The following is a 23,655-nucleotide window of genomic DNA, read 5'->3' on the forward strand; positions in this document are numbered from 1 at the left end:
ATAATCTTACTAAAGAAATCATGATCTAACTCTGAAAGGCATAGATAAGTCTCTAGAGATATGCAGATGAAGCAGATTGTGAATTACCAGTCTTTTGTGACTGGATGCAGAGGACCTAGCATGAAAAGAATTAACCCCCTGCTCAAATCTCTAGTGACAAAACCACACACAGAAAGGGTTGGGATAACATAATAGGACTTATTGAGGCCAATCAGGAGCTAAGGATTTACACTTGGGAACTCCATAAAACTGTGTCAATGGAGGGTAAAGGATGGAAGAACTAAAGTTGTTCTATGATAATGTAAACTAGGAATAAGCATACTGACACACCAGGGTATGGGTATCTATTTGTTGTTTTTTTGTTATATCTTTGAGACGGTCTTTTCATTTTATTTTTTAAAAATGCTGTTGAATTTGGGCAGAAACTCTCCACATGAAAGATTTTTGCTCTTGACTGGGTCAGGTGATGGTGAATTTGAACCTGGCATTTTCTCTGAATTACTTTATTAATAAGAAAGCAAAGAGGTCAGAAGGGGAAAGTGGACCTTTTTGGAGAGGAGAAGAGAGGAGAGGAGAGGGGAAAATTGAAGGTTGCTTCCACAGCTTCTATGGCTATTTTGATGTCATACCTTCCTTTACTATGTCAGTGCATTAGCGCACACTAGCCAGAGTGGCAATTTGGAAGGAGTGTCATCTAGTTGCTGGCAGTACTATGGGTGAGGTGATCTGGACTTTTCTCTTCCTTCTCTGATAAAGTTTCTCTATGATCCATGGCAAGTTGGTGACCCCATTTTTCCCCATCTGTAAAACAGTGATAATGCTGCCTAGTAATGTGACGTGACGTTTCTGACAGATCTGGATAGAACCAGCTACATGATTGCAATTTAGTATTATTATAGCTACATGTGAAATGTTTTCATGCAAGCCACTGATACTTAAATGTACTTAGTGCAATAACAAAAACACCAAACAAATAACTGAATAGCATTGCAGGATACTGTAGGTATAAAGTTAATTAATGTAATATTGCCCTTTATTTGGCATTACCTAACTCTTTTTTGGTACAAGAGCTGTAAGTCTATAGATCCTAATAAAAATATTGTCCTCACAATATACATTTTACAGCCCAGTTAACTGTTACCCTGCACTTTCTTTAATCATTAGCATTAGTATAGCGTGAATGGAAACAATATTTCCTTTCTCCCACCTCTTAGTACTGTTTATTTAGGCCTTGTCTACATGACATAATTGCATCAGCTTAACTAAAAGTGTGATTTAACAAAAACACAGCTTAGTTAAACACGTGCAAATCTATGTGTTGACATATTTTGGTTTGTAAGTGGCTTATTGTGGTTTAGTTTATACTAATTCCTACGAAAATTAAGCTAAACCACAATAATTATTATTTTAATCATTATTATTTTAATCTAGTTTATAATTATATGAGTGTCCATGCTGCCTCTTGCACCGTTTTAACTAAACTGGTTTAAAATCACATCTTTAGGGCTTGTCTACAAGGGGACACTCAAGAAAGTTAATCCAAATTAACTGAACATGTGAATTTAAAGGGGCTCAGTTAAACTGCATTAAACCCCTGCATGGAAACTCTCCTTCACAATTGAAGTGGCCCTAATTTGGTCTTGTTTAATTCACTTTAAAATGGTGAGAGAATAGGGCAATGATTCTGTTACATTTTTTTCTTTTAGAGGACGACTGCTTGGGAAGTGTCAAAAAGATGATTTGCAATTTGCTGCAAAAAATTTTTAAAAATCACACTCTACCAGGTTTTCACCTAAGCAGTCTCCAATGTATGACACGTTAATCGCACAGCAGGTAGTATCACTGTTTATTAAAAATTATTGTTAATGTACTGGCTTATTATGACTCAGTTGCTGTCATAATTATACAACTCAGAATCCTCATCAGCCAGTCAGTTTGGGACGACAATCAAAATAAGTTTTACAGTATGCCAGAAGTCTATCTTTGATAACTGTAGTTTCTCTTCCTAGCAAAATACGGGAACAAATATTAAAATAAAATGTCTGAAAATTAACAGGATAATATAACCAAGTGCAATGGATAGCACAGGTCTAAATAACAGACCTTGCTACCCAAACTTGATTGCTTTTGGTTAAAATAACAAAACCAAGAGAAAAGGAACACAATAAGGTGCAATATATTTGGTTACAGTTGAGCTTTTGAATGATTTTCTCATGAAGTGTTACACTCAAAACGAATTAAAATTGTCTTGAAGGGAAGGGGTAATCATCTAAAGTCCAGATATTCAAAGAGGGAGAAACCAAGACAGCAGTAATGCTGAAAGAGAGCTAGCAGTGATAGTGGATAGAAAACTAAACAGGAATTGCAGAAAAAGGCCAGTGACATTTTGGGCTGGAAATTGAGACTCATCATGTCATGGAGCAGAGAGGTAAAAGTCCAGCTAATGTAGCTTTTCTGTCTCCATAGCTGCAATAGTGCATTCAGTTTTGGACTCCTCAGTTCCAGAAAGGAATTAATGAATGGAAAGGAGCTCAAACAAAAGCAACAAAAATGATCAGGGGATGAGAGGGAATGATTTGAGACAGGATTAATATAGCTAAACATATGCATAGTTTCACTATATGACTAAGGAAGATGTGGGACATAACTGTCTAGAAACATCTGAAGGGTATCAACACCAAAGAAGAAGAGGAATTATTCAGCATGGTACAAAGGGATGTAACTAGAAATAGTAGTGGGATGAAATAAAGTTTTGATAAACTGCAGGGGAAGGTTTTCTCACTGATTTCAATGGGACTTCTTGTGTGAATAAGTGCTCACTAATGTGAGTTAAAGTTGCACAATCTAGTCCAGTGTAATCTACAAAGTTGTGGAGTAGGGAAGCATTGGAAGCTACTTTCCTAGGGAGACATAGAACTAGAATGGACAATATATTAATAAATGTACTGAAGAGGATAATCCTGAATTGGCAGGATGATGAACTAATGGGTCTCTGCTGTCTCTATGGCAGCGGTTCTCAAACGTGGGTCAGGACCCCAAAGTGGGTCACAACCCCGTTATAGTGGGGTCACCAGGGCTGGCTTGGACTTGCTGAGGCCCAGAGCTGAAGCTGAAGCCTGAGCCCCACCATCTGGGGCCGGAGACTAAGGGCTTCAGCCCTGGGTGGCGGGGCTGAGGTTACAGGCCCCCTGCCTGGGGCTGAAGTCCTTGGGCTTCAATTTTGGCTCCCTCGCACGGGATGGTGGAGCTTGGGCTTGGGCTTTGACTCCCCCATCCTGGGCTGCGGGGCTTGGGTGGGCTCAGGCTTCGGTCCCCCCTCCTGGGGTCATGTAGTCATTTTTGTTGTCAGAAGGGGGTCTTGGTGCGATAAAGTTTGAGAATCCCTGCTCTAGGGCTTCAATCTCCACTGTGCTCAAGCTCTGCTCAAACCCAGTGGAAAGGAGGGGCTGTCAGGGAGTTGATTGCAGCTCCATGATTCACAGCAGCACAGCTCCAGTGCAGGTTAAAGCTTCAGGGCAGCAATTTGAGTTTACACCACTGACATAGGTTTCCGCAGGGACCTTACACTAGTGAAAAACCAGGTGCACTTCTCTCCCCTTATTCTGGGACAGGGAGGCATTGTGGTGCAGGAGGTGACATATCCTATGAGGGAAATTCTTCAGGGGAAATCCCTGACTGCTTTGGTGCACTTTGTGCTGCATAAACAGGACAAAGTGAACTTGGCAAACCAGCGAATCTAGCTACTAATGTTAGAAAGTTTTAGAAATGGATGAATGGAAACATTGACTAAAGCCAAAGATGGACTGCTAAGAAATAAAGCATAATAACTAATGGGTGGCAGGCAACTCTTTGTATCAAATGGGCTGATGTAGAAACCAATCTAAACATTTATACTGTTCCCATTCCTATTGTACCTGGACATTGTGGAGCGTGTGACACTGGACATGTATCTGTGCTCCAAGTTCCTTAATAACTGTGTAGCATTAAGGATGGGGTCTGAGCAAAAGCCCAGATGTGGAACGCTCACCCATATTTTGTATTATGATCCAAACTTTGTTGTTCAGTCTCATCTCTCCAGAACTCAAATTGCAGTAAAAACTCCTAACATACTCCCAAACATACTCCACTACAGATAGACTGGATTAGTACACGTAGCTAACTTTTCACCACAGTTAGGCCTCAACCCTCTTTCACTGAAATCTATTTGTATCTTCCACCCAAGTGAATCTGCACCAGACTACAGAAGGGGTGGAGAGGCAGCTTCTTAGGACATTGGAGACTTCTCATGAGGTGTAATCTTTTATCTCCATCAAACATCTGCTCCCCACTAAAAAAAAATAGACTTCTGGAGTGGATTCCATGCCACAGAAGTCGTACATATTGTGGCTGAACAGAAGATCCTAAATGATTTATACTCAAAGTAGCTATATCTGATTATATGCTGCTTGAATACTAAGACTTAGTTTTATCAGAAAGTTGAGCACTATAGCACCACTAAAGTATCTGGATTTACTCAATAGGAGTTCCAGGTGTTATCGTAGTTGCTGAATCAGAGTTGATCTATTTTTAATTCAGTAAGCCAAAATTGCACTTGTATGACCTTAGCTGAACACCTCTTTAGCTGTATTTGCAAAGATCACAGATTTGAAAAGGTAAGAAACTTGTTTATATTGTACACTGACTTATCTAGTTGTGTCTTAGACATTTCTGTAAACTAGGCATCAAACTAATGCTATCTTAGCAAAGGCAGATATGTAGAAAGAATTTTAAGAAAATATCAAAGCTTTATGACAACTTAGCTTCTACTTTTTAACCAGTTTTATAGTACCAAGACTACACCTAGGTGCATACTGAAATATCAGCACTGAGGAAACAGAATGGACATTGGTGGCTCCTATTATGGTCCCTGTTACAGGGTGATCTGCCCTTTTAATAGCCTAGGGGCTGGGGGACAGGGAGCAGCTGCTGACCCTACCCCAGAGAGGAGCCCAGCAGACAGGTATTGGGAATCAGCTGACACAGCTGATCAGCACCTCATGATTTGCTCAAACTCTCAGCGGGAATATAAAGGAGAGCTCAGCCATGCAGTTGGTCGAGTAGACAAGTGGCACCTCCCCATACTGAGGGGGCACAAGCTAAAGGAAGGACATGTGACTGCCCCATGTCTCCCCACTCAGTGACCCTTCCCTCCCTGCGCCCCACCCAGGGCTGCAATACTCTCCCCGCCCCACATTACCTGTGGGGAGGGGGCTCTCTGTCCTTCTCTCCCTATGCCTCCCCCGCTGCACTTTCAGCCACTCTCCCTGGCAGCTGGGCAGGGAGCGGGATGGAGCCACTTCTGCCTGAGAGAGCCTGGCTGGGAGGTTCGCTCTGACATACACACATACTCACCTGCCAGGGAGAGCGGCCAAATGTGCCGGGGGAAAGGAGGATAGAGGCCCCTCTCCCTCCCAGCCCCTGGCAGGCCAATCTGGGGGGGCACTTGACCCCCTCCTCCCCCCCCTGCTCCCACTACACATTGCTGAATAGAGCAGGGGACTGCAGCCAGGCTGTCTGGCCCTGTGGAGTGCCCATGGGTCAGAAAGAGTTCTGTCTGGTAGCTGCCAGAGGACCCCAGTCTGAACCCCTAACCAGACTGTGTAGTCTGCTTATTGTATATTCTTCTTGCTTTGTTTGGGAAGACAATAAACAGAGCCCTGAAGTAAGGGACAGAAACCTAATCTGGGTGTGGCTGTCTGCCTATCCCCTGCCTGGTAGACCAGCCTACAGTCTCATAGGAATGTTGCAGAGAGGCCACTCCAGTAGGTCCTCTGCAACAGAAGCCATGGAAGGCAATTACTGCATGGGCTTAATGGGATGAGCGTATTGTGTTGTTATGGCATGTATCACCAGGATGTACTGTTACGCATAATCTTGTGAGTTCTTTTCCTTAGCATATAAACAAGTTTTGACTCTTGGAAAGACATGCAGTGTTGTTTGTTGTCAATTATTCAAGGTTTTGTGTAGAGGTAGCTTTGGGAGAGAGGGTGCTGAGCAAACAGCAGCAGAGTTTGCTCTCTGCCTTGAGCTTTCTTTAAAGTAAATTCTTGAGGCAGAGGTACTCCATGGGAACTGGGCACTGGTGTTGGACTGAGATTCCTCAACAAAGGAATTGCCCTGCATGCTATGTGACCATTTCATATCAGGACCGGTGTATGTGTGTAAATAAACCATGTTATATTTAGTATATGCCCTGACTCCATGTAATTGATTTCTTCTCAACTGGGAAGATGACCTGCAAGGCCCCAGACAAGTGCTAATACTTCACAGAGGGGTGACACGGATGTCAGATAGGACAACAGTACTTTGTTGGCCAACATGGCAGCAGTCACACAAACCAGTGGGTTAAAGTATGTATGTCTATACTTACTCCCCCAGACTATACCATGGCCTCTGTGTAGTCCCTTAAGCAGATGGTTCCTGTTGTAAGTAGTAATTGATTGTATAGTTGTCCATGGGACTGTCACAACCAGAATATGGGAACATGTTAATACTGTTTGTAGTTTGAGGCTAGGGGAGATGTCATTATAATACTTGCCAAACCATGGCCTACTTTCTATCTAGGCACTAAGAAAAGGAGTACTTGTGGCACCTTAGAGACTAACCAATTTATTTGAGCATGAGCTTTCGTGAGCTACAGCTCACTTCATCGGATGCATACCGTGGAAACTGCAGTAGACATTATATACACACAGAGACCATGAAACAATACCCCCTCCCACCCCACTGTCCTGCTGGTAATAGCTTATCTAAAGTGATCATCAAGTTGGGCCATTTCCAGCACAAATCCAGGTTTTCTCACCCTCTGCCCCCCCACACACAAACTCACTCTCCTGCTGGTAATAGCCCATCCAAAGACACTTTGGATGGGCTATTACCAGCAGGAGAGTGAATTTGTGGGGGGGGGGGGGCAGAGGGTGAGATAGCTCACGAAAGCTTATGCTCAAATAAATTGGTTAGTCTCTAAGGTGCCACAAGTACTCCTTTTCTTTTTGCGAAGACAGACTAACACGGCTGTTACTCTGAAACCTATCTAGGCACTGACACTTCCGTGAGTTTTATGACTATAGGTTACTTTAACTTTATTCATAACGAACATTGAATAATGAGAAGCCACTGCTTCTCAGAATGATGCAGAACTTCTGCCTTGGTGCTGGTGACAGTGTTAGTGTAAGTTGGAATGGGAAGTTGAGAGATTACAGAGACAATGAATGATGGGAGGTTACCCCAAATGTTCTCTTATTTTTGTTTGCAACTTATTCAATGGATCCTTAACAAAGGAAACTAGAAGTGACATTTACTGCAGGTGAATCAGAAGTAGTGCAGAACTATACAACTACCTAGGCAAACAGTTGGTACTGGTTCTCCAGGATTTTATAAGATGTCTCTCCCATCTACATAATACAGTTGATACTTATTTTAATATTATTGAGAACTATTCTCACACTAAGTCTTATGGAGCCCAGTCTGAAGAGCGGAGGTACCCAGATTTTAACTAGGACACACATAAATCTAGTTAATAATTTAAAACATTGTAAATATATTCTGTTTACTTGTGTTATCTATTTTCCTTTTTTTGTGTGTGTAATAGATAGTTTGGAGTCTGCCTTGACTCAAGCAGGTGGATTTAACACCTTTTGATTCATCTCAGTCATCTTAGTAGAGGATATTCTTAACCCATAAATTTATTACCTTGGTATGTCTCTATCATGGCACTAGCCAAAGATTAAGGCAAGTGTCTTCTACTGGCATAGATCCTCAGCTGATATAAATCAACACAGCTCTAACAAGAGCAGTGCAACAACACTGATTTACATTAGCTGAGGATCTGGCCTACTATTTTAAACTAAAGAATTGGTATACCATAGCATCTTTGGTTGGATTCTGATCTTTGGTTTTAAATGACTTTTCAGTAAGAAGGCTTTAGTCCCAAGTCAATGTCTGTCCCTTCTGATGATAACAGAACCCCCATCTAGAACAATACTTACCAATCTTAAACATACTTTGGGTTATTCCCAAATGTTTAGTAGGGCACATTAAGCCAACTCATGGTGATAATGATAAATGTTGGCTTAATGACTGCTACTCAAGTATAGGTGAACAACAGTTTTGTTCTGTTATTTTGCTCATAGAAATACATATTTTCCATGCAAAATACTATGTTAATGTACAGTTAAGTCTGAGATGTTTAAATACTCAACATTCAAGAAATCCAGGGCCCAATCCTCAGCTCATGTAACTTAGCAAAGCTCCAATTAAGTCAATGGAGCTTCACCAGTTTACAGCAGCTGAATATCTGGCCCTCATTGCTAAGGCTCCCTTTCTCCAGTGTACTAGGAGCATTCATAACATGATTACGTATCAGTGGGCAATATAACATACTGTTTGGCAGAGCTGAATAAAACAAATTGAATTAAAAATTGAACTAATTTGGTTTGAGCTTATTCATATCCCTTTTGTGTTTGCTTTCTGCAACCGTTCTATCTAGCAAATTTACTGGTAGGACTCTTTGCAGAAAAAGTGAATTCTACATACATACTATAGGAGAGTACATGTGGAAAGCATATTTTTGCATTCATAAAAGTAAATATTTACACTGAAGACGTGATTCTCAGTCATCCAATCACAGAACAGAAACATGACAACTGACCTCTGTGTCCAACCAAAATTAACCTGCGTTGTTCCTATTTCAAATACTCTGAATTAAATGCATATGAACAATCTAAAAATCAAGAATTATGTAAAAATATTAATTGGTGAATTATTTTCTCACATTTGTTTTAAATTAATCTGCCCTGAGACAAATCATAAGCCAAAAAATTAATTGAAAAAAAACCGCAATTCTTACAAATTATTTGCCTAGCTCGACTATTGGGCAAATTCATATTTTAGAAATATAGGTTAAATGTGTTAAAGTTTACACACTAACCATGCTTGTGATATTATTTGAATTTGGTACAATAATTTGTCACTGTACAAGATAAAGTAAATAGTAGATCATTGGGGTAAAATCCTGGCTCCACTGATATCAATGGGAATTTTGCTTTTTACTAAAGCCAAGATATTTTATACATGGTGATGACAAATCTCTTAGTACGATGGTCTACGCAGGGAGGAGTATCATGTGCCAGCTATTCCACATATGTAAGGAAGAACTACAGTAATACACTGTTCAAATAAATCTAAAATCTTACTCATAAGAATCAGGAGGTTGTAAGTCACTTAAAGTTAAGAAATTTCGCAGTTTAATTTATCTAATGGTAAAGAAGGCAATCTGATGCACATCTGCAACAATTTAAAAACTCTGCTGTTACTGTTTTTGGCCCCAGATCTGCCATCAGATTCATGTGGATGGACCCATGGGACTCTGCATGGCCACAAAGGTCCACCCACACAAATTTGATGGCAGGATCAAGGGGCTTAGATATTCCATCTTCTTTAGTACAGTGGGGGATCTTTTGTAACTGATACATTAATACCAGCAAATAAATTTAACCTTTATGAAAGGTTTCTTCTCTTATGGTCATACAGCAGGGAAGTCTCAAATAGAACTCCCACCTACCTGGGAATTCTGTCAGTAGTGGAGAATTGTAGACCTTTCTTTCCTTTCCACTCCACATAGTGGGTGTAGTGTATCAAGAAGGGACTGCCCAGCAGAAGGGTGATGAATTTTATTAATGCTATTTGTTCAATAAATGGGTTATTAGGTGGCTATTACTTAGCAGGTTGTGGGAAGGAGCATAGGAAAGACTAAGCAGCTTGTTTTCTTTGGAGAAAAAAACTTTGATTATTTTTGTATCAAGAATGTTACTTTTCAGTGACTGTAAAATGCTGTTCTGTGAAACTGGAGCATCTGCTTCTTGTGATGAAACTAGGATGGAGTCCATTTGACACGTTAGGCAGACACGTTTCAAGTGAACAGCTAACATTTTCAGAGCTCAGAAACCAAAGGTAAAAGGTGAGATGATAATGTAAAAGTGCTGTCAGCTTCAGTATCTTTCTGAAGTGACTGATGTTATTTTGTCAAGACCTATTTCACAGCTCGTTGACTTGAGCATGAAGCAGATTTAATTCTTGAGGCGATCCATCAACAGCTATCACTGAAGAGACAAATCTATTCTCACAATAACAAAAGAACATACAAAATGGGGACTTAGAAAAATCCATTTAATAAGAACATCCTTTCATCCTTTTTAGAGCAGCATCAAATAGAAGTTTCTTGTAAATGACCCATTGACTTTGTATTTACAACTTTGTCCTATAGAGTCCATTTCAAACCTTCTATTCAGTTGCATTTGTATAGATCACTTAGGAATTTGCTTTCATTTTTGCTTAATTATTCTGTTTTACTTTCCTGACCAGAAAAGGAGTCTGGACATTGTAGTTTGTGCATTTATATGTATATACACACTGATATTCTTATATATAAAAATGTTTTTCTTTAAAACAAAATTCATTGAAAACCTCTTAAGTGAATAGCCCAACCACACACACAAAAAAGTCATTAGCTTCCCCTTGCAACATCCCGCCATTATTTCACCTTCTTATCACCTCATCCACTTCCACCGCCACCACAATGACAAATGCCTCTTGCCACACATGCCTCTTGTGCAAATTTTAATTCTAAGCCATGTGGAGTGGCTAGATATTTATATTTTCTAATTGTTTGGAATGTTGAAGTGATGTTGCATTGAGTTTGATGGTTAATGTGCTTGCTTTTTAGATGATGGTTATGTTTAGGTGGGTTATGTTAGATGATAAAGAAGAAAACTTTTTATTTGAAAGTGGAAAGCATTTGTAGTAGTGTTTATCATTTTGGGAAGTTACTGTTTGCAATGTTTCTAGTATTACTCAGGTGATGTAATGGGGAAGTATGATGTTTTTTGTCTCTTTCAAAAGCTGATGTTTATGGCTGGAGTTAAGGTTTCATGTTTTGTATGGAGATGAAGGAAAGAGCCTTGTGCGGGTTGATCTGGGCAGAAAAAAACAAAAATCATGATTGTAGATTTCCAGGGGTGGTTTAAAATTCAACTAGTGATTTCCTGGCTTTGTATGGCTGTGTTGGTGTAATATTCACTGTTGAAAGAATGCATGCTGGAAGAAGATAAATGGAAGATGCAGTAGCAGCTAAGTGTGCCTCAGTCATATTGAGCATAGTCATTATCCCATGGCAACCATGGAGTAAAGCGGAATCTGAGTTTTATCATGTCTCTGTTTTTACAGACAATCTGCCTGATTCTGCTTCTACTGAAACCAATGGGAGATTTTCCCATTAGCTTAAATGGTCGCAAAATCAGATAGCCACCGATCCCTTCCTGCCTCCAATCCTAATGTTTCTGTTTGCCACAATTCAAAGTATGGTGCAAGAATTATCAGGACTGAATGATTTTTATAGTGGCCCACACAAAAGACACAGCATTTTTCAGCCAGATGTGCCATCACTTGAATAATATATTAATTGTATTTAAAAGACTGCCAGATTCAGGCCTAAGTGAAAGCAGAAAAGGACTAGTTGGGTCTGTTAAAAAGTATCTTACGTAAGCCCTATGGGGGGAGAATGGAAAAATAAAACTAGGGCTGTGATAGGGCATACAAGCCCCATGCAGGCAAGGAGGGGGTTAATGGAGGTCTTTGCCAGGATAGCACTGTCCTGGGAGATTTTGACTGACCAGGGAACCAGCTTTACATTGAAGGTTATGTGATAAGTGTATAAAAGAATAAAAATTAAGACTCAGAACTTCTCTTTACACTGCTGGATGGATGGGTTGGTGGAATGTCTTAATCAGATATTGAAGAACATGCTAAAGACGTTCATCACCACATATCTTCATCATGTGGACCAGATGCTTCACTCCCCTCCTGTTTGCAGTATGAGAGGTGCCAAGCCATCTACAGGCTTCTCTTTGAACTCTTATGGGAGGCAACCTCAAAGGATTTTGGGCTTGGTGAGGGAGATGTGGGAGGAACAGGGCTCTCAAACTGAAAATGTTGTCCCCCATGTACTTAAACTTCGCAACGAGCTTGAAGGTCTAAGTTCCTTTGCAAGGGAGAGCTTTTTGAATGCCAAAGAGAGTGTGTCAGTGTTTAATTTGTGTCAGGGCTGAGCCCTGGCATGTCTAGGCTTGGAAGTTCATAGTCCCGGCACCTCTGGGCTTGCTGCATCAGTTATGAAAGTAAAAAAAATTCTTGAGCCCCAGCATGTCATTTCTTGAATGCCTACACCTCTTTCATTACAAGGTAAGCACTGGAGTGCATATAATAAAGGAGCCCATATCAGAGTGTTCAAACCTGGTGAATAGATGCCCCTATTGCTCTCTAACACAGAGTCAACACCGTTGGTCTGATGAATTATACAGCAGATAGGACCAGTAGATTAAGAAATTAGAAAACCTGATAAAAGAAAGACTAAATAGATCGACCATGTCAACCTTTTAAAGCCATGGAAAGCTCAGAAGGGATTATTTATAGCCCCTTATGCTCCAGAGCCAGAACAGGGCTCTCAGATACACAACACTTGGACCATCAGGACCATGTGTGTTGGGGAGAATCTGATGCCAGAAGACCCAAGCGTGACAACTGGCAGCTACATTCTACACAGTCTTTTTAGCCCATCATATGCATCCCAGGAAGATGAGAGAGATTATAAATAAGGCTAAGATGTTGTCACAGATATTTTTAGTAAAAGTCATGGACAGGTCATAGGCAATATACAAAAATTCACGGAAGCCTGTGACCTGTCCCTGACTTTCATTAAAAATATCCCTGACAAAATTGGGAGGAAGGCAGGTTCAGCACCCACCACTGCTGCGGCTCTGGAGTTCCCTGCTGCTGTTGCAGTGAGTGGGAACTCCAGGGTCCCCTGCACAGTGCTTGGGCAGCTGTGGGGGTCCCCCTGCCGCCTGCTCTGCATGGGCAGCTGCGGAGTCTTCCCCCCACCCTCAGTGGCTGGAAGCTTGGGGAGGAGGGCAGCGGCTGGGAGCTCCTGCTTCCGCCTGCTGCCCAGCGGCTACCAGCTGCAGGCAGGGCCACTGCCAGCAACAGCTGAGAGCTGCAGAGCTCCACTGGCTGACAGCTCTAGTCCTGGGCAGAAAATGTCATGGAGGTCGCTAGAAGTCACGGAATCCATGACTTCCGTGACATAATCGTAGCCTTAATCATAAAGCAAGAGCTCCAGGCCATGCTAGAGCTTGGAGCGACTGACGAGTATCATAGTTACTAGAGAAGCCCAACTGTTGCAGTGCCCAGACAGGATAGTACAAGCTGCTTCTCTATAGACATAAGGAAAATCAATGCTATCTCAAAATTTTATACATATCTCACACTCCAAGTAGACAAATTACTGGATTGGTTTGGCTAGGCCTGGTATGTTACCACCTTGGACTTTATGAAGGGGTATTGATAAATCCCTCTCACTCCTGAATCTAGGAGAAAAGACAGCCTTTGCAGCCCCTTATGGGCTATATCAGTTCCAAACCATACCATTTGGCTTCAGTGGTGCTTTGGTGACTTTTCAGTGGCTGATGGATAGGGTCATTCAACTCCATGGTGATTATGCTTCAGCCTCTATTGATGATATTTATAGCTGGAATTGGGAGGACACCTGAAGCAGGTAGTGGCTGTCCTCCAGTCCCTAGGGGAGGCTCGATTAACGACAAACCCTGCAAAGTGCTATACAGGCAAGGATGAAGCAACACCACAGTAGCATTTAATTTCCAAAAGGGAAACTACTGAAAAATAAGGAAGCTAGTTCAATGGAAATGAAAAGGAGCAGTCACAAGAGTGAAATGCCTGCAAGCTGCATGGAAACTTTTTAAAAACACCATAATAGAGACTAAAATAAAAATAAAAAAATAGTAAGAGGACAAAAAAAAAATGCCACCCTGGCTAAATAAGATGGCTGAGGTTATATCTTTTACTGGACCATCTTCTGTTCATGAGAGAGACAAGCTTTCCAGCCACACAGAGCTCTTCTTTACATCTGGGAAAGGCACTCTGAGCATCACAGCTAAATGCAAGGTGGAACAGATTGTTTAGCATAAATAGCTAACACATATTCTAAGTGACCATTCAAGGTAGAAGGGCCCCGTTAACACCTCTGCAGTCAGAGACAAAAAGAGGGGGTTAGTGGGTAACGGATGGTTGTAATAGTCCATAAATCTAGTGTCTCTGTTCAGTCCATGATTTTTAGTGTCTAGCAGAGTTATGAATTTAAACTCTCAAGCGGGTCTTTTGTAAGTGTTGGGCAGGTTTCCTTTGAGGATGACATATAGGTGTGTCAGACACAGAGCGATCGCTTTGTGAAAAGTGTTCACCCACAGGTGATAGTTTTTGTCTTTTATCATTTTCCTGTGTGAGTTCATTTGAGAGTGCAGTGATTATCTTGTTTTCACCCACATATTTGTTATTGGGAAATTTAGTGCACTGGATGAGGTACACCACATGTTGTGTAGGACCCATGGACCCTGAAAGGTGTGTTGATCCCTGGAGCAGTGGAGTCTACAGGTTTTGCATCTGTTGTTCTAGCAGGGTCTGGTGCTGCTTTGAGTTGGTGTGTCCTGGTCTGTGGAGAGCTTGCTTCTGATGACCTTGGAAAGGTTGGGGAGGGGTGAGGGGGTTTGTTTGAAGGCCAGAAGTGGGGGTTTAGGAAAGATTTCTTTCAGGATGGGATCCCCATCAAGGATGGGTTATAGTTGTTTAATGATACCCTGTATGAGTTCCAGCCTGGGGTGGTAGGTGACAGCTGGGAGTGGTAGTTGGAGGGGGGTTTATTTCTGTACTGAAGCAAGTTCTCTCAGGGTATTTGGGTGGCCCATTCCAAGATGTGATCTACTTCTCTGGCGGAGTGTCCTTATTTGATTAAAGCAGATTTAAGTGTGTTAAGGTGTATATCCCAGACTTTCTCCTTGCTTCTGCAATATCTGAGTGTCTGGCTGTAGATAGCAGATTTCTTATTGTGTTTGAGGTCTGGATCTATGAAGGTAGGTGTGGTGATCTGTGAGTTTCTTGTATAGAGTTATCTATAGGGTTTATTGTTGAAGCTGATTGTGGTGTCCAGGAAATTGATGTTAATGTAGGAATGTTTCAGAGAGAGTTTAATGGACAGGTGGTGGTTTAGAAGTTGTGGTGGAAATCTATGAGCTGTCCGTCCAGAGGATGAAAATATTATTTATGTATCTCAGGTATATGATTGATTTTGTGGTGCATTTGTCCAGAAATTATTTGTGATGGCCCATGAAGAGGGTGGCATATTGGGGAGCCATCCTAGTACCCATGGCTGTTCCCATTGTTTGGATACAATGTTTGTTGTTCAGTGTAAAATTGTTATGGGTGAAGATTAAATGGATGAGTCTGGCAAAGTGTTTGGGCTGGATACCTGAGGGTTGTCTATTGTCTTGTAAATATTTGAGGCAGGCAGCTATGCCAACATTGTGAGGGATGTTAGTATATAGGGAAGCGACATCCATGGCAAGGATGATGTTCTGAGTGAGGTTGTTAATATTGCGGAGTTTGTGGAGGAAGTCAGTTGTGGTCCTGGAGGAAGCTGGACCTTTGTGTGGTGAGTGGTTTGAGGATAGTTTCTATGAGTTCTGATCTAAGTTCCCTCTAAACTGCGTGGCTGTCCAGCTGCCTATTAAGCACTGTGCAGGTGCTCAGGGCTGTGGTGGGGGGAGATGCCCAAGCCCCAGACCTGCTGTGGCATCCCGCTCCCCCAACCCAGTCCCCCAACCCAGCCTTGGACTGCCACAGACTGGAGAAAGGAGCCCCTCCCCCAGCCCGACTCTGCCGCAGCTGGGGGACAGGCGCCCTTCCCCCAGCCCCTCCCCAGCCCGACCCTGCCATGACCAGGGGCCCCTCCCCAGCCTAGCCCCGGACCTGCCGCGGCCAGGGAACTGGTGCCCCTCCCCCTCAGCCCAGGTGCTGCTGCAGGGAGAGAGAACTGGGGGGGGGGAGCCCCACTGCATCCCAAATCTCTCATCCCCAGCCCCACCACAGAGCCTGCACCCCCAGCTGGAGCCCTCACCCTCCCAGCACCCCAACCCTCTGCCCCAGCCCTGAGCCCCCTCCCACACTACGAACCCCTCAGCCCTATCCCACCACATGAATTTTATGCGCACCAATATGGAGGTAATATGTCACACATCACCTCCATATTCGTGTACATAACAAAGTTCATTCTGCACATGGGTGGGAAAAATTAGAGGGAACACTGGTCCTGATATTCCTTCAGTAAGAGTGTCGTGGCCAAATATGATGCGTCTGTCTGAGATCCCTTTTTGTGTATCTTGGGAAGCATGTTGAAGGTCCGTGTGGTGGGGTTGTGGGGGATAAGTTTGTAGAGTTTCTCTTGGAGTTGTTTGGGAAAGGATTTGATGATATCTTTAAGTTCATGGATAAATTCTGATGTGGGGTCTTCTTTAAGTTCTTCATAGTAGGTGGTGTCAGAGAGTTGTCAGTTGGCCTCCTTAACCGTAGTCATCATGGTTGAGGACTACAATGGCGCCCCCTTTGTCTGCTGGTTTGATCACTATCTGGTGGTTAGATTTCAGGGACCATATGGCTGTCTTCTTGGTAGTGGAGAGATTATGGTGAATGCGATGTTTGTTAAGGACTTCATAGTCAATTTTTTCCCCTGAAGCAATCAACGTAATGATCAAGAGTGTGGTTTCGTCCATTCTGTGGTGTCCAGTCAGATGATTCTTTTTTCTTATGACTGTTGGTGGGAATGTGGTATTGTGAGTGGTGTCATCATTGTTGTGAAAGAATTCTTTGAGGCAGCGACAGTGAAAGAATTCTTCTAGTTCTCCACATGTTAGCAGGTATCAGGTTCTGTAGTGAGGCAGAAGTTCAGTCCCTTAGACTGAGACTTTGAGAGTACAGATAATTCAACGACAGTGAGAGGTAGTCTTGATTAAGTTGATGATGTTTGGGTATCATACAGTGTCCATGTGGTGAGTACTGGTACCATGGTTTCTCCTGGAGGTGGTGTTCTGTGGGTTGTCGAGTAGTTGTTGTTGGTTCCACTTTTTGTTTTCATGTTGGACGGCTGTCATCAGGGGTTTTTTTCTAGTTGTTTTTAATTTCTTGCATGATTTCCAGCTAACTTTCCCTTTTTTTCCTCCAGTGTGTGGCAGCATGTGATGATTTCTTGTTTGAGGTGGTCACTTCTTGGGTGTGTTAGGTGCAGTAAATGATTCCTCAGTTTTCTCTGAAGTCTGTCTGCAGAGCTGTTCAGCATATCTAGAGTTGTATGTACTGGTCAGAGGATTATATATGGTGAGACTGCTGGGGATGATGTTTTGTTTTTTGCATTTTCCCAGGAGTAAATGTAGCTGTTAAGTTTTGCTTCCTTTTTTTCATGTTGTGAAGATTCCATTTCAGCTGGCTAAATGAGATCTCTTCTATTGTTGTATGCTGTGTAGTTGTAACCATGTTGGTCCCATGATGTTAGGGTGACAAGAGACAATATATGTTTTATTGGGCATTGTGTGAAGAAGTACTTCCTTATGTTTGTTTTAAATCTGCTGCATATTAATTTCATTGGGTGTCCCCTCCTTCTTGTGTTATGTGAAGAGTAAATAGCATCTCCTTATTAAGCTTCTCCACACCATTAATGATTTTATAGACCGTTAACATATCCCCCCTTATTGTCTCTTTTCCAAGCTGAAAAGTCCCAGTCTTTTTAATGTCCCTTCATCTGGAAGCTGTTACATACCTCTAAGAATTTCTGTTGCCCTTCTCTGTACCATTTTAAATATATCTTATTTGATATGGGGCAACCAGAACTACCTGCAGTATTCAAGGTATGGGCATATCATTGATTGATATAGTGGCATTATGATATTTTCGGTCTTCTTATCTATCCTTTTTCCTAATGGTTCCTAACATGCTGTTAGCTTTTTTGACTGCTACTGCACATTGAAGCAGATGTTTTCAGAGAATTATCTAATGAGTTCAAGATGTCTTTCTTAAGTGGTAAGAGTTAATTTAGACCCTGCCATTTTGTATGTGCAGTTGGGTTTATGTTTTCCAATGCGCATCACTTGGGATTTATCAACACAGAATTTCATCTGCCATTTTGTTGTTACAGTTCATACTATTCCTTTATTTTTGGACTTTAATACCCCAGAAGGGGTTGACTTAAAATGTGACCAGGCCAGAGGGTCAAGTCAGGGGAAGAGGCGGACCACAACAAGACAACCAGAGTGGCTGTGATCATGTGGTGCCAGATGTGGGGGAGAGGGTAGCTGCTACACCACACCCACCCACCAGGAAACACTCCAGCAGTGAGTCCACTTTTTTACAAGCACATACTTGATTAATAGAGAATAGCCTTCTCCCACAATGAAAAATCAAAGCCTTTTTTAGGGACTGTTCATGAACTTTTGCCATTGCAGCCACTCTTTTAGACCTGAACAAAAGGAAAATGCCATGTAAACTGACTTTTATGCCCATGATCACGAGTTCTGTTCTTGACAAATGTGATGCATATAATTTGGGGGAAATGCAACTTGAAACCAATGTAATGAAAGGGGACGGGGCATCACATTGTTTACATCACTAAAAACTATTAGTAAAGGAAATATTTTATGCTACTGTAGAGATAATAGATTACAGCATGGGCACTCCAAAAACACCAACTTTGTGTGAAGTTTGGGTCAACTTTTTTTAGTTGAAGCCAAGAGAAGTTTTGTCATTGAGTTCAGCGGGACCTGGATTTCACCATTTATGTAGATAAGAACATGATGGGGGGTGGGAGGAAGGAGAATGTACCTTGTTTTCCTTTACTGATTAAAATGGATGAATAGGGCTAATGTCAAAGTATAGGCAACAATACTCCTACAAGACTATGACACTACAGAGGTTAAAAAAAAATACCAGCATCATGGGTTCTTCTGCAGAAAGAGACCTAAATTCAACAGAACCTTCTGGTAGCCTGGAGCCACTAACCAGAAGGAGTATGGAAAAAAGGAGGGAGGTGCGAAGGGCAGGTGCCTCAGGACACTGTGCTGATCGCATGCTGCTACCAAAGATATTTCGGAGGCAACTTTGTATTTGAAAGGAGAGAGTTAAATTAACAGCTGCGTTGGCTGTATACTAGCTGCACAATTATAATATGGTCTAAAAGGGTGGCACTGGCTGCTCACCGGGCATAGGACACACCCTGTCCTGTTACTGAAAACCACTGGTTGCAGCTGCTATCAGTCAAGTACCTCCCCTGTCCGCCTCCTCCTTGTTGCTATTGCAAAGCCCTGGGTTCAGCCTGCAGCGCCGGACCCCGAGGGCGGGGACCGGGGCAGGGCCCAGTCCTGCTCTGCCGGACAATGTGCAGGCCAATGATCCACTGGGCTGGACCGCATGAGGGGTACCCAGGGCCCCAGCCGCCTTCTCCCTTAAGCCCTGGCCTTCCCCGCCTCTGCGCTGCGGCGGTCGGTCCCTCCTCCGAGGCCGGGCGCCTCCGCCCCTGCCCCCGCTTGTACTCCCAGCGGCACCCGAAGTGCGAAGCACCAAAACGCATTCCCTCCCCCCGCTGCGGTGGGAGGCTGAACCGCTCGCTCGCTGATTGGCTGGCGGTGATGTAATGGGCGAGCACATACGGGCATTTTTCATCACCTCTCCGACCCCTGTCTCCCCTTGCAGCTACCTGGGGAGGCCACCCTCTCCACCTCCCGCGCAGCCAATCACAGGGCACAGCGCTCTGCCGTTGGGGGTGGGGGGAAACGCTTGCTTGTTTTGTCAAAGCCGACTTCGCTCTCGCCGTCTCCTTCGCCTCGTCCCTTCGGAGGAGTGATTGGCAGGCATGCAGCCCAATGAGAGCAGGGATATTACAGCTACGTACGTGCCCGCCCTTTAGCCAGGCCGCTGTGAGGTATGGAAGGGAGATGGGATGTAATTGGACTGACAGCATCAAGAGCCTATGAAGTGTGGGCCACCAACGTGCTGTGTGGGAGGAGGTTGGTGTTCGTGAAAGAGGCTGCGGCGGGAGGGGCGGTGGGTTTAACTGACAGCGACGCCCGTCAATCATGCCCAGGCTGCAGTGCCCGGGTAAAAAAGTGCGCAGAAGTAAGGAGGATGACAGGAGAGGCACTTGATTGACCGTAGCCGCGGCCAATAGCTTTCAGTACTAGGCTAGGGCACACGGCTATTGCCATCTGGGCGGGCGGAGAGAGGATGGGGCAACTGGTGAGTGGCAAAGGGGTTAACCAATGCCTCTTAGCATATGTGCAGCAGGCAGGCGTGTTGGCCAATGGGAGTCAGGAAGAGGTGGGATTAACTGAATGACAGACATGATAGCCAATAGAATTGGGCTGCCAAAGTTGGGTCCCGAGGCCGGGCTGTTGGGGGCGGATCATTTCACCCCGCCTTTTGCCTGCTGACGTGAGCGGCGGGAGGGGGAGGGCCCAGCATCGGGCGCTGGGAGAGGGGTTCCCAACATGTCGGTGCTGCTGGTTGCGTTCGGACTACGCGAGCGGGCGGCTGTTGCGGCGGGGGGAGGCCAACCCGGAGCGCCCGCAGCGTGAGACCCTGCCAGCCACACCCCACACCGGGCCAGGCCGGCCCTCGGACACCGGGGCACAAACGCTGCCCGCGGCCAGGTACAGGCCAGGGCCCGACTCGCCTCGGGGGCATTGCGAAGTGGGAGGCCTCTCCGCAGCGCCGGGAGCCCTCTGTCTGCGCGTACGGGGGGGCAGGCGGGGCCTCTGCGTGTGTAGGGGGGAAGGGGACCGGCAGGCGGGGCCTGTGCGTGTGGGGGACGGGCAGGTGGGGCTGTGCTCGTGTGTACAGGGGGTGAAAAGGGAAGGCGGGCCTGTGTGTGAAGCGGGGAGGCGGGGCCTGCGTGTGTATTGTGGGAGGGGAACGAGGAAGGGGGCAGGAACGTGTGTCTGTGTTATAGGGGCCAGGCGAGGTCTGTGAGTGTGTATTGTGGGGGGGAGTATGGGGAGCGGGCAGGCGGAGCCTGTGCACGCATGTACCGCAGGGGGTAGGGCAGAAGGTGGGGTGTGTGTTTTGTGGGAGGGATATGGGGAAGGGTGCAGGATGTGTGTGTGTTAGGGTCAGGCAGGGCCTGTGTCTGGGGAAGGCGGGGCCTGTACGCGCACGTGCGTGTACTGGGGAGATATGGGGGTGATAGGCAGGGCCTTGACCTGTGTGTGCTGGGACGGTGGGGGGCATGCGTGCGAGCCTGTATTGGACGGGAGTAGGGGCACAGGTGGGGAGTTTCTATATGCACACGTGTATGTGTGGGATAGGGGATCTGTGTATATTGGGGGTGGGTAGGGTGGCATGTGGGCCTGCGTTCCTATATTGGGGGTGCTGTGGTAAATGCTGTGCGAGCATGTGTGTATGTGCAGTGGGTGGGTCGGGTAGCAGCTGGGGGGGCTTATGTGTCTGTATTGGCAGGTAGGGTGGCAACTTGGGGGGGGGGGGGCCTGCCTGTACTAGGGGGGCAGGTAGGGTAGCTACTTGGGTGGGGCCCACCTGTACTGGGGGGAGGCCTTCCTTGTGCCTGTACTGGGTGGGGTAGGGTGGCAACTGGGGGGGCTTGCCTGCGCCTGTACTGGGGGGGCCTGTTTGTGCCTGTACTTGATGGGGGGGTAGGGCAGTAGGCGGGAGAACTTACCTGTGCCTGTACTGTGGGGTGCTGCCTGCGCCTGTACTCGGGAGGGAGGTGGGCAGGAGGACCACCTGTACTCAGGAGGAGGGCCTGCCTGTGCCTGTACTGGGGTGGGGTGGAAGGGCCTGCTTGTGTGTGTACTGGAGCGTGGGTCTGGTGGCAAGCGGGTGGGCCTGCGTGCGCTTATATTTGGGGGCGGGTAGGGTGGCAGGCAGAAGGGCCAGGGAGTAAACAGAGCTGTTTGTGCATGTGCTTAGAGGATAGGGGGGAAGTGGCCTGCATGTGCACTGGGGAGGTAGTAAGAAAGGTGGCAGGCAGGGCCTGTGGGTGTATTGCGGGGAAGGTGGGAGGGTCTGTGTGTTGGTATTTTGTGTGTGGGGGGGGAGCTGGGGCCTGTTCCTGCTTTTTTGAGGGGGTGATGAAATGGGTAGGCAGCGGGAGGGCCTGTGTGCGCCTCTACTGGGGGGCGGGCAGGGCAGCAGTTGGGAGGCCTAGTACAGGCAGGCGTGTGTATGTGCATTTGGGGACTGCAGGAGCAGGTGTTGCCTGTGCATGTGTGTACGCATTGGAGGGGTGGGGGAAGTGTAGGCATGGTTAGTGCATGCCTGTACTTGTTTGGGGAGTCAGGGGGTGGGGGAGGAGGTGGAGCCTGTGGGGGTGTGTGCATGCGCACATTTGGGGAGGCTGTGATGGGGGAATGTGGCACCTGTGTGTCAGTGTGTGTTTGGAGGGGGCAGTGAGAGATGGGGCCTGTGCACATGTGTCTGTGTTTTGGAGGAAGGAGGAGGGGGTGCTGTGGTGGTGGGAGTCAGGGCCTGTGCATGTATTTTGGGTGTGGGACTGTGGTGAGAAGTGGAGCCTGCACATGTTTTGGTGGAACAGTAGTGGCTACAGGCAGGGTCTGTGTGTGTCCATGCATTTCAGGTGCTGCTGGTGGCTGGCAGCATCTGTGCATGTGTATACGTAGTGGGGGTCGTGGCAACCTGTGCATGTGCGTGTTGGGGGGCGGTTAGGGCCTGTGTGTGTAGCGGTGGGGTAGCAGGCAGTCAGAGCCTGTGTGTATGTGTGGGAGGAAGAAGGGGCATTTGATAGTGAGGCTTGAATGTTTGTTGGGAGGGGAGGTTGGCAGGTTAGGCCTGTAAGTGTACTGAGGTGTGGATAGGGGGAAAGTGGCACACCTGCCAGCCTGTGTTTTTACTAGGGGTGGGCGGGTAGGAGGAAGGGTCTGTGTATACTGGGGGTGAGAGTTTAGGAGGAAAATGGCAGGCTGGTTGGCTGGCCTGTGTGTGTATGGGTGGGGGTTAAGGGGAAGGCAGCAGGCAGGCATGTCTGTTTATAGGCAGGGAAAGTGACTGCCTGGTTGGTAGACAGGCTGACTTCTGATGTTTTGGAGGGTGGAGGAAAGTGGCTGGTGTGTAGGAATGCCTGTGAGTGTATGGGGGTGAGGTGGCAGGGAGGTTGGCAGGCATACCTGCAAGTGCATGGTGGGGGAAGGGGGCTGGCAGACATTGGGAGAGAGGAGGAGTAAAGTGGCAGACAGGCACAATAAAAATCAAAGATTTTATTTAAATTGGATAATTTTTGTTTTTAATTTTATAATTTTTACTTTTAAAAAGCAAACCTTTTTTAAAATAAAATCTGAATTTAATACAAAATGGTAAGGCCTGAATTTTATAACCTGTTAAAACATTTAAATGAAATAAATATGCTGAATCTATGAGCTTCTATCAAAAACTTTGAGTTAAGAGGTTTTTTTTTCTGTATAAAGAAAGAATCGGGAAAACAATTTAACCTTTGAGGTCAAGCTTTATAAATATGGCACAATGGGTCATGTAGTGTATTAAGGGCTTGTTTTGTTTAGTAAGCATACATTTTATATCCTGTTTGGTATATTTAAATTCCAGTTACCATCCTAATGCAGCTTGCATGAGCAGACACTTAATTATATAGTAAATAAGCAGTATATCATTCACAGTTTTCTAGCATACTAAGTGTACAGTTAA

The 23,655-nt window shown here is 45.1% G+C and overlaps 1 protein-coding gene across 4 annotated transcripts in view; it reads left to right on the top strand.

Moving 5' to 3' along the window:
- The first annotated feature begins 19,886 nt into the window (after window positions 1-19,886).
- PPM1B (protein phosphatase, Mg2+/Mn2+ dependent 1B) overlaps window positions 19,887-23,655 on the top strand; it is a 97,991-nt gene continuing 94,222 nt past the window's right edge. For 2 of the 4 annotated variants that reach the window (XM_048843001.2, XM_048843002.2), the window contains exon 1: window positions 20,415-20,633. The gene's annotated coding sequence lies outside the window, so the exon portion shown is untranslated. Of the gene's footprint in view, window positions 19,907-20,412; window positions 20,634-23,655 lie in introns of those variants that run through there. The other 2 variants (XM_075127141.1, XM_048843000.2) reach the window with 2 other exon arrangements.

The sequence above is a fragment of the Caretta caretta genome, chromosome 3 (genome assembly GCF_965140235.1).
Source record: "Caretta caretta isolate rCarCar2 chromosome 3, rCarCar1.hap1, whole genome shotgun sequence".
Lineage (NCBI taxonomy): Eukaryota > Metazoa > Chordata > Testudines > Cheloniidae > Caretta > Caretta caretta.